The 21282-nt window shown below is 41.9% G+C and overlaps 1 protein-coding gene across 1 annotated transcript in view; it reads left to right on the top strand.

The window, feature by feature from the left end:
• The first annotated feature begins 239 nt into the window (after positions 1-239).
• Positions 240-21282, top strand: part of JADE1 (jade family PHD finger 1) — a 195737-nt gene continuing 174694 nt past the window's right edge. Inside the window, exons 1-2 of the mRNA XM_060148709.1 lie at positions 240-287; positions 2161-2235. The gene's annotated coding sequence lies outside the window, so the exon portion shown is untranslated. The remainder of the gene's footprint in view (positions 288-2160; positions 2236-21282) is intronic.

Genomic DNA, 21282 nt, shown 5'->3' on the forward strand with positions numbered 1-21282 from the left:
TCTATACTCCCATTTTCTTTTTCTTCTTGTAAAATAGCTTTCTGAAAGGTAAATAGTACACAAATGCCATGAGTTTAGGTGGAACACAGTGCCAAAGCAATGCAGTAGCTATAACTTTAAAAACAAAAAACAAATCCCAATGTTATGAGTAACTTTGCTGATCATAATAAAAGAAGATGAAATTTAATGTCAATAGCAGTAAGAGTGTAGGAGGTAATTCTATTTCATTTTCTTTTCAGACAAAACAGAAACAGGACGTGGTGCTACAAGCAAATGAAAAAATCCAGGTAATAAAGAGTATAGACATATCTTTGATCTACCTTGAGGCTAAAGGCTTTGGATTTAGAGCTATAAAAGGAAGTTAGGAAGTTTTCATTTTCTAGAATTACATTAAGACCTATAGTTCTTCTTATTTCCTCACATTACCCTTATTGGGTGATAATGATCAACCAAATAAATGGATATATAGGAGGGATGTGAGAATAATCTATTGAGCTGATGTTCTCTATGACAGTGATACTATTGTACATGCCAGGTTCACCAATACCTACTTCCTGTTTTCTTTGCATCTCTTCTTGAACTTTGTCCCCTTTCCTATTTACCTCCAATGATTGGTTTAAGTCCAACTTGGTGTGCATACAAGCCTGCTATATAGTGGTGCTGCCTACATGCTCAGGGTTGGGGAAAAATTCTTTCCTCATTTATTTATGCATCTATAAAGGAGCCAGGATACTCTTATCACTGTTACTATAGACCACATTTTCTATAACACATCCAGGAAAAGGATCAGGTCAAATGGAATACTTATAAGATATGAAGGAATTTAAAGTAGCAGCAGGCAGGCCTAATTCCATCAGATAAAGCACAAATAACAATCCTATTACTCTTCTGTAAAAGTCCTAGGTAAATAAACATGTTGAGTCCAATAAAATAACCAAGTCCAATATGGGACTGAGAGTCACCAAAGTAAAGCCAGTGCCCTGAGGTGCTCAGAATGAGTTCACGTTTACAAATGGTGTTGCCTGATGTGGTAGAAAGAGCCCCGCAAACCTAGATTTGAGTTTCAGATCTGCCATGGATTGGCTGGTGACCTTGGCCAAGTGACCTTCTGATCCTCAGTACTCCCCCACAAAGGGGAAAATGATACTTAGCTTGCTGAGCCATTGGTAAGGGTAGATATATTGTACAAAGTGTCTAGAACAGTGCCTGGCACATATAGGCTCAAAAGTAAGCTGCTTTTGTTGTTACTGTTATTAAGCATCTTGGCACACTGCTTTTCTATCAAATGCCTCTAATATTATAATGAACATAAAGACCTCACTGAACCTGAAATAATAACTAAAATAATGAAGTGCCTTAAATTCCGAGAACAGTTCTGATCCAAAGCACTTAAAACTCTCCTCTCTATTTCTCCTCTGATTAGTTTTGTAAAGTGAAAGGAATGAGGACATCCAAGTACAGGTGCAGGGGTAGGATGGGATATCACTGCCTGGCCACTTTCTAGCTGCACCACTTTTTTTTTTTTTTTTTTTTTGCGGTACGCGGGCCTCTCACTGTTGTGGCCTCTCCCGTTGCGGAGCACAGGCTCCAGACGTGCAGGCTCAGCGGCCATGGCTCACGGGCCCAGCTGCTCCGCGGCATGTGGGATCTTCCCGAACCGGGGCACGAACCCGTGTCCCGCGCATCAGTAGGCAGACTCTCAACCACTGCACCACCAGGGAAGCCCTAGCTGCACCACTTTTACCAGCCAAGCCACCAGGGATGTCTCAAAGGATCCCATCCACTACAAAAAATGCAAATGAATTGGAGTCACCTGAAAAAAAATAAAGAATTTGGAAAATGAGCAATTTACACAAAAGCTAAGAATTGAGGCAAAGACGTGGATTCCTCTCAAATATCATTTAAAAAAATTTTGTCCAGAATTAGCCCAGTCATTGCTTCCGTTCTCAGCTTTTCTCAAGCTGTCAAAAGAGAGCCAAACTTAGTTCTTAGTTCCTTCAGGTTTCTTGCTGGGTGCAAAATGATAGGAGGCCCTTCATCTCCTCCCTGGTGTTGCAATCCTTTCTCTTTGCGATAGCTTCATCCACCAACGGCCTCACGCCAACACTTTGCCTACTATTTTCTTCTCTGTCTCTCCTTCCCCTGTGGCCACTTGGCCAGCTTGCCAGCAGTGGATTGGCCTGGAGCAGTGAGCCGTCACGTGATTGACTCCCAGCCGCTGTGAAGCACCCACGTGTGAGTTTTCCATGACGCACCTTCTGCCGTCACACAGGCTCTCAAGTAAATCAATGGTCAAATCTTTTCCAAAAGTGGTTTTGACAAAGAGCAGCTTAAATCGCCCAAGATGTTGACAAATGGGCTGTTATCTAGGAGAGCGAGTAAAGCAACCCATTTGAACGACAAGAACAGATAAGGCCCACCTCTTTGTCTCCTTGCCTTTTTACACTGATATTCCTGGGGAGACAAAGGAAAAGAAGAAAAGGAAACAAAGGCAGATCTCTAGCTGGCTGTCCCAGGGTTGATTAGGATGCTGGTCTGTGTGGCAGGTTTCTAGGTTCTCACCCAACTTCTTGGCCGCTATTCAAAGGATTTAACAGTGCGCTTTGTAAATAGTGGTGTACAAAGCCAGTCTAAAAATAGTACATTTCCAGGGTCTGAATTGGGTGAGTGGAGTGAGTGGCAATAGCTGTATTGTACAAGACAGATTACAAACAAGTTACTCCATGGTGCTTGATATGCAGGGTTATGCACATGCTTCATCTGGCTTCGTTAAATCATGCAAACACATTTACCAACGTGCTTGATCGTTTTGTTTATTTGTGCTCTGGAGAGCTTGTGTGTGTTTATGACCGACGAATGTACATGTTCTATTTTCTGACAATCAAACAAAGCTCTCCCGATGAGGTAAACAGCTGAGTTAAATAGTGGAGCCGACGCTACTGAGAATCGCTGATGTGACACTATGGTGGTTGTTAATGACAGGTTTCCTGCTGCGCTTGCTGCCCTAAAGGATTTTTGCTGAAGGTGGGAATCAACAATGGGGTGTGACGATTAGGGGGACTGCTAGGTCTGGCTGAAATCTCTCTGGAAACCATGTGCGTGAACGCTTGCGCCTCACTAGTGATTTTTCACCGAGGAAGCTACCGCGCTTGTTCTTCCTTGCCCTCACTCCCGTGGATGGGCTGTGTGGACCACGGAGAGTAGAACAGTCCTTGCTGTTGCCGACTGCAGAAGGCAGGTCCCAGGTCCCTTTCACAGAAGAGTCAGGCTCGGGGAGAATCCCAAAGGAACTTTAAATAAAAACTTGATTTTCTGAAATGAGATGCTGGGAATGTGTTTTGCAGTCATCTGAAAGCAAAAGTCTATTTTCAGCTGTAAGTGGTGGTTGTTCCTATATATGTTGAGGAGAGAAATGTTCTCTTACCAAAATACAACGTAATTATTGCCTCCATAAATAATTGTCTTCCAGGCAGTTTGGAGATGCTTTTATTTACTACAATGTGGTAACTCTTAGGTGAAGTCCTTGATTGTTCTGGCAGGTCGATTTCCTCGTAGAAGACAGAAACTTAGAACAGGGACAGCTCTTGAAGGAACTGGACCAGAGAAATACATTAAAGAGGATTAAAACAAAAGCAAAAATAAAAACCCAGGCTGTCACTTTAGCAAACATTTCTCCTACCCAAATTTCATACCTTTAACTTGATACAGTCTTGGGTAAATTGGGTCTGATGGTCTGGGAGTGTACATTTTGACACTCCGCTCTCCCCTACTTATGTATGACTTGGGAAAGGTACAGAAATGCTTTGGCCCTCCAGTTTCCTCGTCCATAAAATGGTGAGAATAATACCCATCTCACTGTGAGGACTGAATTAGGTAATGTAAGCAAAGCACTTGGCCCATGATAGTAAATGGGAGGCAATTAGACAGCATTCCTGGACATGGCCTTCACCTGCCTAATAACATCCTAGTCTCCCTCAAAATGCATATCATCTCATAGGCTGAAGACAATGCAAATGTCTAATTCCTTTTGAGAATTACCACCATCGTCATTGTTATTATCCTCTTTGTTGAATGAACAGTCCAGACAGCATTAAATCAGAATTTCCTGGCATTTCCCTCTTTATCAATAGCTACGTGATATTGGGTGTTAATATTTCTTTAGAGCTGCCATGGAAGGTGACATAAACCATGATTTGCGCCATTCTAGAATTTCCTCAACCTGGCTTTTTATTTCTTATGCAAAGGAATTATGCTTTTTTTCCAATAAGGCAGATGTTTGTTTACATCCCTAAAGAGTCAGAAAAACAACATAGATTTCATCTCTTGTTTGAGACTGAATTTTCCAAACAATTGAAAGACTATAACTGAGTAGACTTTTGGGGGGCACACCCTCAGGCATGAGCAAAGTAAGCTCTGGAAGAACCTGTTGAGTTATGGAAACATGAAGAGCCAAATAACATCCTAAAAGTCGTGGTCACAGCAAAAATATTTACCCACAATGTTTGTGAAGTTAAGAAGGACATGTAAGGTAGCTCTATAAATGGAAAAATCAAACTGTGTAATGCAGATGTTACCTCTGCTAGTAACTACTTTCCATATTGGCTTTCGGTACCCATGCTACAGTGTTCTAAACTTATTCTACAAAGAAGCATCACTTTATGTATAGTGATCATTATCCAAAGTTAACTAAGCTCCTTATAAACAAAGTCTCAGAAAACATATGAAAATATTGGAATTGACCTTTTTTATAAAATTTTCACCTCACTATACTTCAAAATCATACTGAAAAGACAAAAGATTTTGAAAATTGTCCAAATTTCATTTTCACTGGCCAAATTGAATTAATTCCTCTGTTTTCTCTTCAGAGGGGCACAGTTGTGCCTCTAAGGGGCTTCTCTTCTCAAAGGGATAAAAATGCACAAACACAGCAACTAAAAGAATGACATTCAATTCATCTGAGATTTGTTTTGCTTTTCTGTTTTATTGTAAGCCTATCTACTAATGTGCTGACCGTGTTCTAGGCATTGAGAGGGATTAAAAGCTGTCACTGTGCTCATGGATCTTGTTGAGGGAGAAATGACTCTCATCTAAAAACTACTCAAGGCAGTGTCCATAAGTCCCCAGTTAAATTGAATCAGCCACTAATATAATGGCAGAGCTCAACAAGGCTGTGTATGGTTAACAGCAGGTAGGCTGGTGTGGCAGAGAAGTGGAATTTAGTGAAGGTAGATGAGGGTGGCTATTATGGGCTGAATTATGTGCCCCCCAATTCATATGTTGAAGTTCTAACCCTCATACCTCAGAATGTGACTGTATTTGTATATAGGGTCTTTAAAGAAGTGACTAAGTTTAAGTGAGGTCATTAGGATGGGCCATAATCCAACATGACTGGTATCCTTCTAAGAGGAGATGAGGACACAGACACACACAGAGGAGCGATCACGTGAAGACACAGGGAGAAGATGTTATCTGCAAGCCCTGAGGAGAGGTCTCCAAAGAAACCAACTCTGCTGACACCTTGATCTTGGACTTCTAGCAACCAGAATTGCAAGGAAATAAGTTTCTACTGTGTGAGCCACCCAGTCTGTGGTACTCTGTTATGGGAGCCCGTGTAGCCTAATACAGTGGTCTTGAAGGATGAATGAGATTTATTTAGGTCGAGAAAAGAGGGAAAGTGGGTGCTACACTTCTGTCTCTCCTGTTATTCAATATTTGCATTTTATTTTCCTTGTTCGTGTCCTTGTCCTACTATTAGGTGTAGAAGTTAGAAGATAGTGGGGAGAAGGGAGATGGGAAAGGAATTCGGGAAGGGAGAAGTGAAAGCAGAGAAAAGAGACTCTTTGATACCAGACTTGTGTTTTACTAGAGACCATCAGGTATAGAAAAGCAACAAAAAGCAGCAACTATAAAAGCAGTGAGCAGTTTTAAAACCAAGGGATGGCATTAAGAATAAGGAACTGTAGAGTGTTTAACAAGGTTATCAAAAGTCTGAAATTTATCTGCACTCAATAAGGAGATCTTTATTGCTCACTTGTGGCATCTTGATAAGTTCAACCTCTATCTTCTAACGATAAATTCCAATATTATCATTATAGTTATGACTTATTTGATATTTATAACACCCCAGGGTTGCCTTCTTGCCACATTATTTTTGGGCTGTTGAGATACATTTTTTTTTACAATGGATATAAATGATGTAAATGTAATATGGAAGCATTTATATCAATAGTAAAGACATGGCTGGGCTACTTAGTCAAATAGGACTTGTCACTCAAGCAATTCTCATTACCCATTAAATATTTCCCAGTGATTGAAGGGTTTTTAGTTGGTTGAGAAACATAATAGAGACAAATGCCAGTCTGTGAAGATAAAATGCTGCCTCAAATCTAAGCTGTTAATGTAGGAAGACCCTGAAACTTATCTAATATATTCTACCACCTGGACATAATTTGTTTTCAGTGGTGATGTCAAGAAATTTGTGTTTAAATGGCCATGTGCACGTCGTTGTTTCTTAAGGAAAAAGCTTATGTTTGGCCTAAGCTCCTGTGAGTAGTTTAGTCTCAGTAGTAAATTTAGAGAAATGTTTCTTTCTTTACAATTTTGCAAGTTGTGTTGGGAGATGGGCAGGAAATAGAATTACTGAGGAAGGGTTTTATACTCTGATCTAAACCATGAGGCAAATATTTGGTATGGTGAACATTTCTCCCTTCAGAACTCTCTTTTTTCTCTCCTAAGGACCAAAAGGCCTGGGTGCTTTCAGAGGTCCCTTTCTGGCCAAGGCCTGTGGGCTTCCCATAAGAAGTTCTTGCCGTTGGTGGCTTATAGCCTCTGGGGGTCATGCGAGGCCCTGCCTCGACCTGCTGGCTCTGCCTTGCATGCTCACTGTTGTTCACCCTTTGGTCCAGGTTCATGCTGTCCACTCATGGAGAGCTTTGGTCTGGATGCTTTGACCTTCTTCAGGTTCTGGGCTGAAGCGCCACTTTAATCAGCTTCCTATAATCAGGGACAGTATTCTTTACTCTCGTGCCCAGCTGCAGTTCCAGAAATTCCTGGCTGAGCCACTGCTTTCCCAGGAGAAAGAGGTGATCATATGAAACATTTGAGTGCTTTTCTTTGTGTCTCTGTCAATAGTAAAATGCTCAGTAAGCATTTGCTGCATGAAAGAAGAAAAGAAAAAGAAGATAAGAAGGAAGGAAGGGGAAGGAAGGTAGAAAGGAAGAAAGATGGAAGGAATAAATGTTGCCTTTTTGCACAATTGCTGCACTTGGGAATGTGGTCTGCAGCAGTAAGAAAAAGCCAGCTAAGCTTCTGGAGCAATTCTGTTCTTAATATTCTCTTTGCCCACTAGCCTCAACCATTACCTCCTAATCCACCCACTTCTGTAGGGAGGACTTTTCTCCATAGAAGTATTGTTCCTGTCATCATATCACCAGATACAAGGGATTTTCCAAGGGTAGAAAGAAACATTTCAGAGAACACAGCAAGAAGTCAAATTTAGGAAGAGAAGGAAGGTCTAAAATGTACACAGCCTGCCTTACTTATCTTAGTGGTATTATTGTTGCCAGATCCTGTGTTAATCCTAATGATTTCATTTCAGTTATCAAAGGGCCCTACATGCCACAGAATATCTGAGTGATTTTCCCCAACTCTTCTCTTAGATTCATCATATCTGATATGAGAGGAAGGAAAAAGAAAAATAATACCCCCATTATGTGGCAGATACCGAGCTAGGTACCTGTGGAAAACACATTTTGAAATGTCTACACAGTCCACAAGGATCCCCTCAGTACAGTGCTCACCACAGGGTCAGCCCCTTCAGCCCTGTTTATGCTGAGTCTACACTCCATGGTCCCAGCCACCGTCCACTCATGCCACAGGGAACTCTTGTCATAAGGTAAAGGATCAGATTCCCTTGTGAGACTTTAGAATTGGAATTATGGATTCCCACTACCTCTGTGTTGGTGTCTTGGAAAGGGATACATAAACTCAAAAGCTATGGGTCTGTCAGTTCTGTTGGCCTAGTGGAGAGAAAGCCAATCCTCACAAAAGGAGAAAAAAGATCAAATATACGAAGAGAAGCTACAGTGGTTCCTGATGATTTTTTATGTCTCGGCTACAGCCTCATTATAAGGCTTAGCTGAATTCTTGACTTTAAGAACAAGGGGATATCACTAAAACCTTATAATTAATTTTCTCTCTGTCTCAATCTCTCTCACTTTTTTCCTTAAACCAGCTCAGGTTGGTTTCTGTTACCTGGAATGAAAGGAATCCTAACTAATAAAGCAATGCACATGCTTTACCTTATTTAACATGATTTTCACAACAAATCTGTGAGGTATTTTCTTTCTCTACTTTACTGATGAGGGAACAGGAATTAATAACTAAGTTGCCTAGGCTTTATGCCTCATAAATTTCAGGGATGACATTCGAACCCAAAGTCTGTGGACTCCAAAACCTGAACTTTTTCCACTGGGCCCTTATTCCTTTGGAGGTGCTCTGGCGGCTGGGAAGATCTTCCGCCATGACCTCAGAAAGACACTAAAGTTTTGTAAACCTTGAGGTAACAAAGATTCCAAGGATCACAATTGCCCCCTGTCTCCTGAGTCCCTGGCAGGACACCAGTTTCTGCCTGTTCTGCCTGCCCCTCTGCCCCTCCGCACAGACTGTGTATTCTTCTAGGGCTGGAGGAGAAGCTCCTAGGCTCCACAGGGAGCAGGATACACCACTCCTGACCCCACAAAAGAAAAAAAAATCAAGTCTAGAAGGTTGTCTGTCCTTTGGATATGTCTTCTGACCTCTAATAGTCAGCAGGGTGCTACAGCACCAGGCGTGTGCCCTGCAAGGTGTCTCTCCCCTTGTATAAAGCTCAGAACACTCCTTCCACTGGAAAATGTGACCAGGATGGGTCAGTCTATTCTTTCCCAGAAACGCAGGGTCCTTTTTCCTTCCACTGAAAGCTGTTTTCTGATTCATTTGGTGATTAATTGTTTGGAATTCATCATTCAGATCCTGTTGGGGAGGTGAGGATGCTGCCCATCTGGGCCCTGTGGCCTGTGTCTGGCCAGGGAAGTGCTCTGGGGCTCCTGTCTTGACCAGGGCCTTTGATACCTTGCTATTGGCTTAAGAACCTGTTAAAGACATGGACATAGTTCCCCGGTCTTCCTAATGACTTGAGTGATCATTAAATGACTATTTTGTGCACAGAGTAGAAATAGAAATTATGATTCTCCTTCCATGGACGATGAGCCCATGTATCAGGGCCAAGTTCTTGGTGTTGGAATTCTCTCCTTTCTGATCAAGTGTGGCTCCATGGAGTTGGTAATTGATTTTTTTTTTTTCCTCTGTGATGATTCACATGGCCATTTGATGATTGCTGTAACCACAGTAGCCTGGCTGAGGTTTACAAAAGGGGAATAATAATTAAAATTTGGAGATCACTCTCCACTCCCATCTTCATTTTCAGTTCCCTCTATCTGACAAAAGTTTGTTGGCAAAGTGGTGGCCAGTTCAAGAATTTGGATTAGTTGTTAATGTTCCACTGATAGTTTTCTTAAGTACTTACGGGGGAAGGTAAAGCAGACTAAGATTAACGTTAGGTTAATCTCACTTTAGTACCTGGCAGAGAGTAGTCTCTGAATAAATGTTAGAAGGATGAATTACATAATAGATTATAAAACATTGAATAAAAAAAGAATCTATGGTACATCATGATGCTCAATGAGAGACAGAGATAGGGGAAGTGATAGAGAGAGAGAAGGAGAAAGAGGAAGAGAAAATTCTTATCTATAGAAGAATAACTGTTAATAAAAAAGAAGGGATTGGATTAGAAAAAAAGCACTATTTTGCAATCCCAGTGTAATATTTGGTCCAGGCAAGGATCATCAACAAATGCTAAAGCCACTGGGTGAAGGGTTGTTAGGAAAGAAGTTATTCACGAATCTCAAAATATCAACTACCAGATCACTTATTAATTACCAGAGGGAAAGCATATCTTTGTAACAGACATATAGCAAATAACATTTTAACCATGCTGTTACTCAAAACATCACCAATAATGGGACAAAGTGACATTATGTCTCTCCTGATATGATGCAGTCTGAAATACGCAACCATATCGCCTGTTAATTTTTTTTCAAAAATATTTCAACTGAAGCTAATTATGAGGAAATTATCACACAAATTTAAAATGTTAGACTTTCTACAAAATAAGTGACCTGGACTATTCCAGAAAGGTTGATCTCATGAGAAATGAACAAATTAAGGAGCTAGTTCTAGATTAAAGAAGCCAAGGAGACATAACCAAATCTAATGTGTGAACCCTGAATGGATCCTAGAGTTTAAAAAACATTGTAAAGAACATTGTGGGGTCGATTAGGGAAATTTAAATACAGAGTATACTTTCATGATATTAATCAATGTTAAACTCCTTATGTGTAATAATGGTTCTGAGGTTGTGTAGAAGAATGCTCTTGTCTTATAAGATACATTTTTTTCTTTTTTTTATAACTTTTTATTTATTTATTTTTGACTGCATTGGGTCTCCGTTGCTGTGTGCGGGCTTTCTCTAGTTGCAGTGAGCAATGGCTTCTCTTGTTGTGGAGCATGGGCTCTAGGCACATGGGCTTCAGTAGTTGCAGCACATGGGCTCAGTAGTTGTGGCTCGTGGACTCTAGAGCACAGGCTCAGTAGTTGTGGCCCATGGGCTTAGTTGCTCCGCTGCATGTAGGATCTTCCCGGACCAGAGATTGAACCTGTGTCCTCTGCATTGGCAGGCGAATTCTTAACCACTGCACCACCAGGGAAGTCAAAGATACATCTTAAAGTATTTAGAGATAAAGTGTCATGATGTCTGCAATTTATTTTCAAATGGTTCAGCAGTAAAATTATACATATGGTATGTATAGTGTGTGTGTGAGAGAGAGAGAAAGAGACAGAGACAGAGAAAGTAATTGGAGCAAAATGTTAACAGTTGTTGAATCTAAGTGAAGAGTATATATTGATTGTACTATTCTTTCAACTTTTCTGTGGGTTTGAAAATTTTCAAATAAATTACAGGGGAAAAAGGAATAAAGAACAGACTGACTTTCACCTTATGAAGGAGTTAGAAAACCCAGGTAGTTCTCTTCCTGAAATAGGTGAGAGAAATTGGAAAGTTAGGCAGAATAAATAGGAAATAGAATCATAGAATCTTATCAGTTGAAGGATCTTTGAAGTCTAATGTTCAGACTGATTCTGAGAAATAATCTGCAAGAAAAAAATTTTCTGGCTAAATCAATTGGGGAAATAAGGCATTACTCTATCTCTCTCTTTGGAGAATCACAATGAATAGTATTAGGACGCTAAAGTTCTGAGTAAGGAAATGTGTTTAATATTGTTTAATGTCACAATTCCAAAACTTATCTGACCACAGAGCCTCTTTTTTAAAACATGACCCCCACTAATTTCCTCAGAAACGATGTTCCCCAGAACAGACCTAGAGAAATCCTGATCCAAATCAACACCCTAATTTAACAAGGAAAGAAACAGAGACTCAGAATAGTTGATTTTCTGAAGGTCACAGTGGAAGAGCTGGACCAAGAACTCAGGTTAGGAGAAAGGTGATACAAAGACACAAATGCTTGATGGCATTCACAGAGAAGGGAAAAATGTTTCTTATAAAAATCATGCTGATTGAAATAGTTAACGTCATTTCAACCAATGAAAACCCCATATTTTACCCCATTTATAGAAGTTCTACCTATAGGATCTGTTCTGCAAACATGACACCTTTGTTTATAACCGTGGAGACACACGTTGTTTGCTCCTAATATCTTACCAGACGTGAGAAAACGAATGATACAAATCTATGTTTCATTCTAGTATATGGACTAAATATTACAGGGAATTGTGATAGAATCGCCCTGTCTTAAGTTACACTGTTTAACAGTAGTGATGGGCTAAGGGGGGAAAAACTCCATGTTTTATCGCTTTACAAGCCAACCACATTAAGAACATACATCTGCTTTAAGACTACACCATTTCTTTTCTAGTGCCCAAGCAGATTTGCTCTGGGCTCAAGGAGTTATCAAACCCGGCTCTGTCTCTGATAGCTGCAGTTTGCATTCGGAGTGTGAACACAGCCCTGGTGCAGGACTGCAGTCTCAGTCAACAGATGTCAACTCCCCTTGGAAAGGCGCTGCTGTCTCACAACCAGCAAAGAGAACTGAAGGAGTTCCCTTCCCTTTATGGCTTTTATCTCTCTAGTTAATAGGAGATGATGCTTAGAGCAGGCAATTCTTGAGCAATAAAATCCAGACAGCAAATAAAGCAAGGGGAGAGGGAAGAAAATTACAGTGTAAGAAGTTTTCCTTTGTTTACTATGTTTAATTGGGATTCCACACATGAATGAAGAAGAGAAGAGGTTCTCTCCCAGGGTGACTGGGAAGGAGAAGAAGGTGGGTTTCCTCTGCCTGTGTGCTTTTTAATGTGCAAATTAGTCAGAGCCTTTCTCAGCCTGGGAGAGTTTGTAGCTCTGAGTACAGGGCCAGTGTCTCAGTGGGTGCTCAGTAAATATTAACTGAAGAGGAGGATGGCTTTGAGGAGTGGGCTTAATTGTATTCTCGCAGGCGCAGCCCTCTAGATGCACACAAATGACCCCTTCAGTTAATGAGAAAGGTCTCTGTTCTCTCAGTCGTCTTCCACCTCATCTGCAGACTCCCTCCCAACCCACCCTGCCGTCTGTACTCAGAGACTGACGAGAACAAAAAGGGAAGCGTGGAAACAACAGCTGCTGCAGCCTCACTGCGTGTGTGGTCTCCTCCACAAGACTCACCACTGTACCCTCCTTGAGCTGGCAGCAAGTGGAAGGGGCTGAAGGAATCAGCTGGAGAACTAGGTGGGGACTGCAAAAGGGAGCATGGTACGGGGCATTGCATTACCATTCCCAGCAACTCACACTCCTTCTAACAGGATCACACAACTTGCAGTGCCTCCTATGGGGGAGTAGACAGTTTCCGCACCTTTGATGTCAGGCTTGGGCATGTGAGTACTTTGGCTAATGGTATGTGGGTAACCTTGACTATGCCTCATCCAAGTGAAAGCTCTAAAAGCCTGCTATGAACTGAATGTTTGTTCTTCTCCCCCCAAATTCATATGTTGAAGCCCTAACCCCCAACACAATGGGTTTAGGAAGTGATTAGGCCATGAGGGTGGAGGCTTCATGAATGGGATTAGTGCCCTTAGAAGAAGAGATGTGAGAGAGATGATCTCTTTCTCTCAGCCATGTGAGGATAAAATGAGAAGACAGGTGTCTATAAGCCAGGAAGCAGACCCTCACCAGACTCTGAATCTGCTGTTGCCTTGATCTTGAACTTCCCAACTTCCAGAACTGGGAGAAATATATGTTTGTGGTTTAAGCCATTCACTCTATGGTATTTTTGTAATAGCAGCCTTAATTGACATAGATAGACTCATTGTATATTTCCATCAGCTCTCTTGCTATTTTCTCTTTGTCATAGAGTGGCATGTCCAAAAATGGACTACTCTTTCAGCCTGGATCTAGAATGAAGAAAACACAAAGAGAGCTTTGATGCACATGTCTTCTTCATTACAGATCCCAGAAAAAGCCTTTGCAGTTTTAACTAAAATTTGGGGTGTGGGTGGGTTGTTTGTATAGCAGCAGAGCTGACTGATTCATGCTATTTGAGTGGAGTAGAAAGACAAAGTTAGTGACTTGAATATTCCATCAGTACTGGTCTTTACATGTCAGGCTGCCAATCTGTGATGTAATAAAAGCTCCTTCAGCCCTTGTACCTGCTGTATTGACACTGCCACCACAGCCTCCTTGAACTAAATAAAGTTGTATGATACTGCATTTTGTATTAGAGTGTGCTTCTCCAAGGTTAGAGAAACCTTAGCTTTCTCCAGAGACCTGCGTGAAAGGCATTGTATCTTTCACTTTTCTGAACCGCAATCCAGATTAGCCTCAGTACCCTCCTCCAACACTAGGGGTACCAACAACCTTCCAGGAGAAGCAAAGGGGCCTATGGTAGAGTAACGTGATGACATGGATAACTTTGACTCATTTGTGCTTTGCCTTAGTATATATGTTCTTTCCCCCAAGCATTTGCCTAGTGTAAATTATAACTAAATACTGACTTAGGCTGAGGTCCTAAACAGAGAACAGCTACCTAAAAATAAAACGTTTATGAATTTGAATTCAATTATAGCTTTGTGTTAATTTTATTAGGGATCATTATTTGTTGGTTTACGTTAGCACTATGCCTTTATAAAGATGGTTGGATGAAAATATTGAATCATACAGCCTCTTTCAGGAACTCTGACTATAAAATTTTCATGTTCTTCCTAAATTTAATCAGATTACGTATTACCAATAGGTTTTGATAGCTATCATAAAATAAGGAGTTCAAACCAACAGATGACTGTAACTGACAACAGGAAGGTAACTGTGAGCTTTAAAAATATGCTAATGGTTATCCCTGTATAGAAATATTAGTCTAAGTTCTTTCTGTGACATATGTGTATGTGTTTATAATCTATTTTTGTAATAGGGTAAAAAAAAATCAGCTCCAAAAATATCACTCTCCCTTTTGACATTTATCAGTGATAACAATGTCAGGGAACATTAGTATAGTGAAGAAGTACAGAGATAATGCCTAAAGCATATCTCTGGGGTTTACTTTAAAAGCATTTGATACATATCCTGAACACTGGCCTAATTTTAATGATGTTTTAGATCAAATTCCTACATACTGGATGGTGACTATGTTGAGGTCTTGAATCTGGTCCTGTTCATCTTTGCAGACTCAGGAACTAGCATAAAGCCACTAAATAAGAGGGCCTTAAAACGTAATTTGGATAGACAGACGGATGGATAGGTGGGTGGGTGGATGGAAGAATGAGTAGAAGAATAGATAGATGGGTCGCCTTTCCCCCCGCCCAACAAAAAGTAATAGTTTCTATGTTGATATTAATTTAATCAATTTCAGAAAGAAGGCCATGTATTCTTTTAATATAAGTAAGGTAAATCCAAATTAATGTAAATTAAATTGTGATAACCGTTATCATAGTAATAAATGCTTACCTGAAGGCATCTTTTGCTTTTAAGTGCTCCTCTTTGTTACTCCTGGAGGCTCAATGGTAATGGGTAATTTTCTTCATGCCCTCAGAGGTTCTCCTTGAGAACCCTTCCACAGTGACCCCACAACAAGAAAGGACTTCATCATGTAAGGGCGTGTGTTTTGGAGCTCTTCAGTTACTCTAATGTAGCCACAGCGTGTAGACAGAAGTTTCTATCTTATTCCTGCGATCTCTTTTATAAGGAAGAACAAGGAACTTCAGATTGGAATATGATTTTCCTGGTGAGATTTGATGAGATCTAATTGTCTTAATGAGAGGTTGGTTTTCATAGCCCCTAGACCCTTTAAGTTTTATTCATAACTATTTGTCTCATCCTTGTTAAAAACTTCTAACTTCTTGCTCTGTGCATCCATTCTCCTCCCAAGTTCTTTGATCATCTTTACAATCATTACTCTGAACTCCTTCTCAGGTAGATTAGCCATCTCCACTTCACTTAGTTCTTCTTCTGGGGTTTTACCTTTTTCCTTCCTCTGGAACATATTCCCCTGCTGCCTCATTTTGTCTAGGTTGCTATTTGTATTTTTATGTATGTGGTGGCTTAGTTATGTTTCTTGACCTTGGAGAAAGGGCCTTCTTTAGGACATGTCCTATGTGTCCCAGCAGTGCACTGCCCTCTCATCACCCAAGCTATATGCTCTAGCTGTTCCCCCTAAGAGGGCTGCCTGTGTCCTGCTGTTGTGGCAGGCTGACTATGTGGGCAGTCTAGTAGGCTTGGTTGGCCCCTAGTCTGGTTGGCTGCCAGGCCCTGCCTTGTGCAGATGCTGCTGGCTGCTGGTTAGTGGGGCCTGGTCATGAGGCAGCTGGTTGCAGAACCCTAGGGGGCCATGGGGCTAGTGCTGGCTCACTAATGGGCAGAGTTAGAGTCCTGAAGACTCTGGGGCTGTTGCCCACCCACTGGCAGGTGAAGCCAGATACTGGCGTTAGTGCCAGACTATTGGCAGGCAGATCTGGTTCGGGGAGTCTGGCTGCAGGCCCAGGGATCCCAGAGCTCGTTTCAGATCACTGTTTGTGCAGGGATGGAGGGCTCTTTACACAGCTGGGTATGGGGTCCAAGGTGTCCTGAAGGTTGCATTGGCCTGCTAGTGGGCAAGGCCGGGGCCCAGCTGGTCCCAGGGTAGGGTCTGGCCTGCTGTTGGCCGACTTGGAGTGCAGGCTGTGGAATCATAGTTTTCTTGTGTTTGGTGCCTGCTCCCTGGTGGGTGAGGCTGGTCTAGAGGCTTGTGCAGGCTTCCTGGTGGGAAGAGCTGGTGCCTACCCATTGGTGGGTGGAGCTGGGTCTTGGCCCTCTGATGGGCAGGGCCATGTCTAGGAGCATCTTTAGAGATGGCTGTGGGCTCAGGAAGTCTTTAGGAAGCCTGTCTGCTGATGGGTAGGGCTGTGTCCCTGCCCAGTTAGTTATTTGTCCTGAGGCATCCTAACACTGGCTCCCACAGGCTGTTGGGTGGGGCCAGGTCTTGGAGCTGGTGAGCCAAGATGGCAGCCACCAGCAGATGTTCACATGGTTGAATGTTCCCAAATATATCTGCCACCAGTGTCTATGTCCCCAGGGTGAGCCACAGCCACCCTCTCCCATCCCCTCCCCACCTCTCCAGACTCTCCAAGACCCACAGGTAAGTCTGACCCAGGCTCTTATCAAATTACTGCTTTTGCCCTGGGTCCCAGTGCACGTGAGATTTTTGTGTCCACCCTTTAAGAGTGAAGTCTCTATTTCCCCCAGTCCTGTGGGGATCCTGCAGTTAATCCCTGCTGGCCTTCAAAGACAAATGCTCTGTGGGCTCATCTTCCTGTTGCCAGACCCCTGGGCTCAGAACTCTCACTCCTGTGGGAGAACCTCTGCAATATAATCATTCTCCAGTTTGTGGGTTGCCCACCTGGGGGGTATGGGATTTGATTATATCATGAGTCCACCCCTCCTACCTGTCTCGTTGGGGTTCCTTCTTTATGTCTTTAGTTGTAGAAGATCTTTTTGTGTATGATCCAGTCTTTTTCGTCAATGGTTGTTTTGTAGATAGTTGTGATTTTGGTGTGCTCATGAGAGGAGGTGAGCTCTGAGTCTTTCTACTCTGCCATCTTGGTCACTCTCTCATCCTTGAAAGTAAGAACCTATCAAAGAAAATTATCACTTCCCTCCTTTGCAAATTCTATATTGGCCTTGTACTTCTCTCTACGTGTTGCCCTAGTTCTGTAGCATTTGACCCCATCACCACTCTGCCCTTCTTGAGCTTGAATCCTCCCTTAGCTTCCATGACCTTCCCCCCTTCTTGTTCACCACCTGTTGCCAAATCATTCCTTCTCAGAGTCCTGTTCATCATTCTGCATCTTGTTCATCATTCATTCTTTTTTTTTTTTTTAAAGCAAACTTTTTTTTTTTGGCCATACGATACGTCCTGTGGGATCTTAGTTCCCTGACCAGGGATCGAACCCAGGCCCCAGCAGTGAAAGCACGGAGTCCCAACCACTGGACTACCAGGAAATTCCCCCATCATTCATTCTTTTTTTTTTTAGATTTATTTAATTAATTAATTTATTTATTTATGGCTGCGCTGGGTCTTCGTCGCTACACGCGGGCTTTCTCTAGTTGCGGCGAGCAGGGACCACTCTTCGTTGTGGTGCACGGGCTTCTCATTGCAGTGGCTTCTCTTGTTGCGGAGCACGGGCTCTAGAAGTGCAGGCTCAGTAGTTATGGCTCATGGGCTTAGTTGCTCCGTGGCATGTGGAATCTTCCCGGACCAGGGATCAAACCCGTGTCCCCTGCATTGGCAGGCGGATTCTTAACCACTGCGCCACCAGGGAAGCCCCCCATCATTCATTCTTAAATGTTGGCTTTCCTTAAGGTTTGTCCTCAATGCTTCTCATCAGTTCTCTTACCCACTCCCATGGTTTAAATTCTCACCTCTATACTGATAACTCCCAACTGTATATATCTAGTCTTGATCTCTCCTCAGCTCCAGACCTATAGATTCAAGTGACTACCAGATATCTACACAAGGATATACATTCACCTTAAACTCCTGCTCTACATCCTGTATCTTTGTTGGTGGACACTCTCTGTCTGTCCCCCATGCCTGGAATTTGAAAGTCATTATCCCAGAGCTTAACAAACAGTAAACTAAAACATTAAACATATCAGTGCTTATATTATGGCAACTATTATGCTAGATTTGGGGGATACAGAAATGAAAAAGACACACCTTACCATGAGGAACTTGCATTGTAAGGGGAGAGAAGACAAGTAAATGAAAAAAGGCAAACAAAGGCAAAGTGAGTGTAACATTTAAGAAGTAAAACACTGTGAATGTAAGGAGGAGGGAGACAGTGATAATGAGTGAAGACTTCAAGCAGAGGCAGCAGCAAGCTGGGCCTTGAAAAATGAGTAGAAATTTCCTCACTAAAAATGGGATAGTGGGAAGGGTGGTATTCCAAAAACAGGGAACGTATGAGCAAAAGCACATGTTGTAATGGCACAGCTTATTTCATTCATTTATTTACCTAGTTGGAGTTCATAAATTGTTCTAAGCTCAGAGAAGAGGGAGTAATATGGTGTACTAATAGCATTGTATGAGGGAGGGGGGGTAGGGGAGGTTGGGGGGAGGGGGAAGTGAAGGAGTATGGTAGAAGAAGAAACTAGAAAAGTAAAGTTGGGGCCAGCCCATGAAAGCAGATGTTGTTTCATTTGTTCAAATGAAATGTACTTTGTACTTCCTGTGAGAAGGGTAAACTGCTAAATTTTAGGGCTGACATTCACCTATATAGTTACAAAATAATACAAGTTGACATTAAGTTGAAAAAGTACTGTCATGTGACTTCCTGCCATACACCAGAGAAATTCATAGCAATAAAATTAAGTATTTAGTGAGCCAATATATTTTAGATCCTTTTCCAAGCCTCATTGCTTCCCTGGGCAGCTTTGGACAAAAATGGAAAAAAAAAAAAAAAAAAGAGAGAGAGGAAGAGGATAAGTGGAAAAGAGAGCTGAGGTGGGGGGGAGTGGAAGAGGAGGGAGAAGAGAAAGAGAAGAAGAAGAAGACCAACAACTCTATTGTTCACGTAGAATGTTCTCATAGTGAGACAATCTTAACAGGACAGAGAATGCAGATTGATCACACTGGTTTTTTTTCTTTTTTCTTTTTTTTTTTTTTTTTTGCGGTATGCAGGCCTGTCACTGTTGTGGCCTCTCCCATTGCGGAGCCCAGGCTCCGGACGCGCAGGCTCAGTGGCCATGGCTCACGGGTCCAGCCGCTCCGCAGCACGTGGGATCTTCCCGGACCGGGGCACGAACCCGCGTCCCCTGCATCGGCAAGCGAACTCTCAACCACTGCGCCACCAGGGAAGCCCAATCACACTGGTTTTAATGAGCTTCCATACCTGCAGGCCTCACCAGAAAAATAAAATCTGGGCTCTCCAATCAGAGGTGGATCTTTTTTTTTTTTTTAAGAGATGGTACTTTTACTCTGCTAGCCTTAAAGGGGCATGAAACATGGTCACCATTCTCCAAGATAGGATTTACCTGAGACTGTATAGAAAATGTCTCTGTATGGAATTCATCTCTTCTTCATTCCTTGCAAAAGGAAACCAAGAGAATTTTCTGTAAAGAACAGTACCAACAACAGCTTATAAAGAGACAATGTGGAAATTTGAAAATGTTTTTAGAGCTAGATTATGCATAGTATTGAATCAAAAGCTATGTTTTACAAAGAGAGATAATATATATTGTCTGAGAGGATCAGAGTTCAAGAAAGGGAACAGGCTAATGTAGATGGTGGTTGGCTGCCACGATGGACGTGAAAACCAAGGTGATAGAGGGAGAGTTCTGTGTTAGGTTAAGGTCATCTGAAGAGGACATCTAAAGAGGAAAATTAATCAGAGGTTGGGCTTCCATGGGTTGCTGCCCAAAAGAATAGGCATAACGTTTGTATGAAATGCCTGCTGGTGAGCAAAGCAAAGTTATTTCTCCTTTTTGTGACAAGTGGTTGTGTGACACATAGGAGAGTACACCTTTTATTCATAGTATGAGGATTGGTTTATCTGAAGAAACTGTTCATGTGTTTGAATTGAAAAAGAAATTGCACTTATAGACTTTAAATGAAGAAACCTGCACCTCAAAGGGTTCATGGGGATTTAGAAGTAAGGCTTGAGAATCGAGAAAGAAACAGTGACATTAATGTGGTGTATTTAAAAGAGACGAAATCCAAAGGAATTTGCCAGATCCAAGAGGAACTCTTCTGTGTTCTATCCAAGCTGAACATTCCATTTTTACAAGGGCTCCTTTGTTGTCATGTTTATACACAGACTAATAAATGCTTGACCTTTTTTAGTGATGAAGGAATGGTCTGTGCCTCAGGAGCATATTATTTCAAGAAGCACAAATGAAGAGAGAGTCCAAACCCCTCTGGGACAGATGGACTAAATATTTTGATATTGGGACCACATGGGGAAAGGCAGGGATTGGGAAACAATGGAGAAATGGAGGCCTGATAAGGGAATCTGGAAACAGCATTGGTCTTCTCAGATGTTTCCAGGGACTCCAGGCACGTACAGAACTGGACACCAACCTCACGTGAGGAGGGGATCAAAGTGAGCTAGACATTTATCTTGATGTGTAGTAAAAATGGACAATAAATGAGAAAAATACTTGTGGTCTGGCAAAAGTGTTGATTTCCCCACTTTTGGGTTCTGTAGAAAAATCACTAGTATTCATCAAGCATTTACTGCCTAGCTAGAACTAAGTGCTTTTTATGAATTAACTTATTTAATCATCACATTGACCTTATGATCCAGGCACTATTATTTCCATCCCCACCTTTTTTCTTATGTAGACATAGAGGTACAGAGAAGGTAAGTAACCTCTGAGAGTCACAGAGTGTTAGAGCAACTTTGAACCCATCTAGATGATGCCCGGATCCCCCACCCTTATCCCGCCTCCCCGTGACTTTAGCAATCATTAGATTCTCATCTCCCTCCCTCCTCTGTTGCTGCTTTATTCCCCACTCCCTATTCTGAACCAGAACTGCTGCTAAGTTAAGGGTCAACTTCAGAGCATCCACGGTGCCTATGTAGTTGCCCTTAAAGTACCCCACGTATTTGTGTGTCTTTGAAACAATAAATCCATGGAAATCATTACAGTGGTGTGGGGCATGCTAAGAA

This window comes from Lagenorhynchus albirostris, chromosome 4, assembly GCF_949774975.1.
Source record: "Lagenorhynchus albirostris chromosome 4, mLagAlb1.1, whole genome shotgun sequence".
Classification (NCBI taxonomy): domain Eukaryota; kingdom Metazoa; phylum Chordata; class Mammalia; order Artiodactyla; family Delphinidae; genus Lagenorhynchus; species Lagenorhynchus albirostris.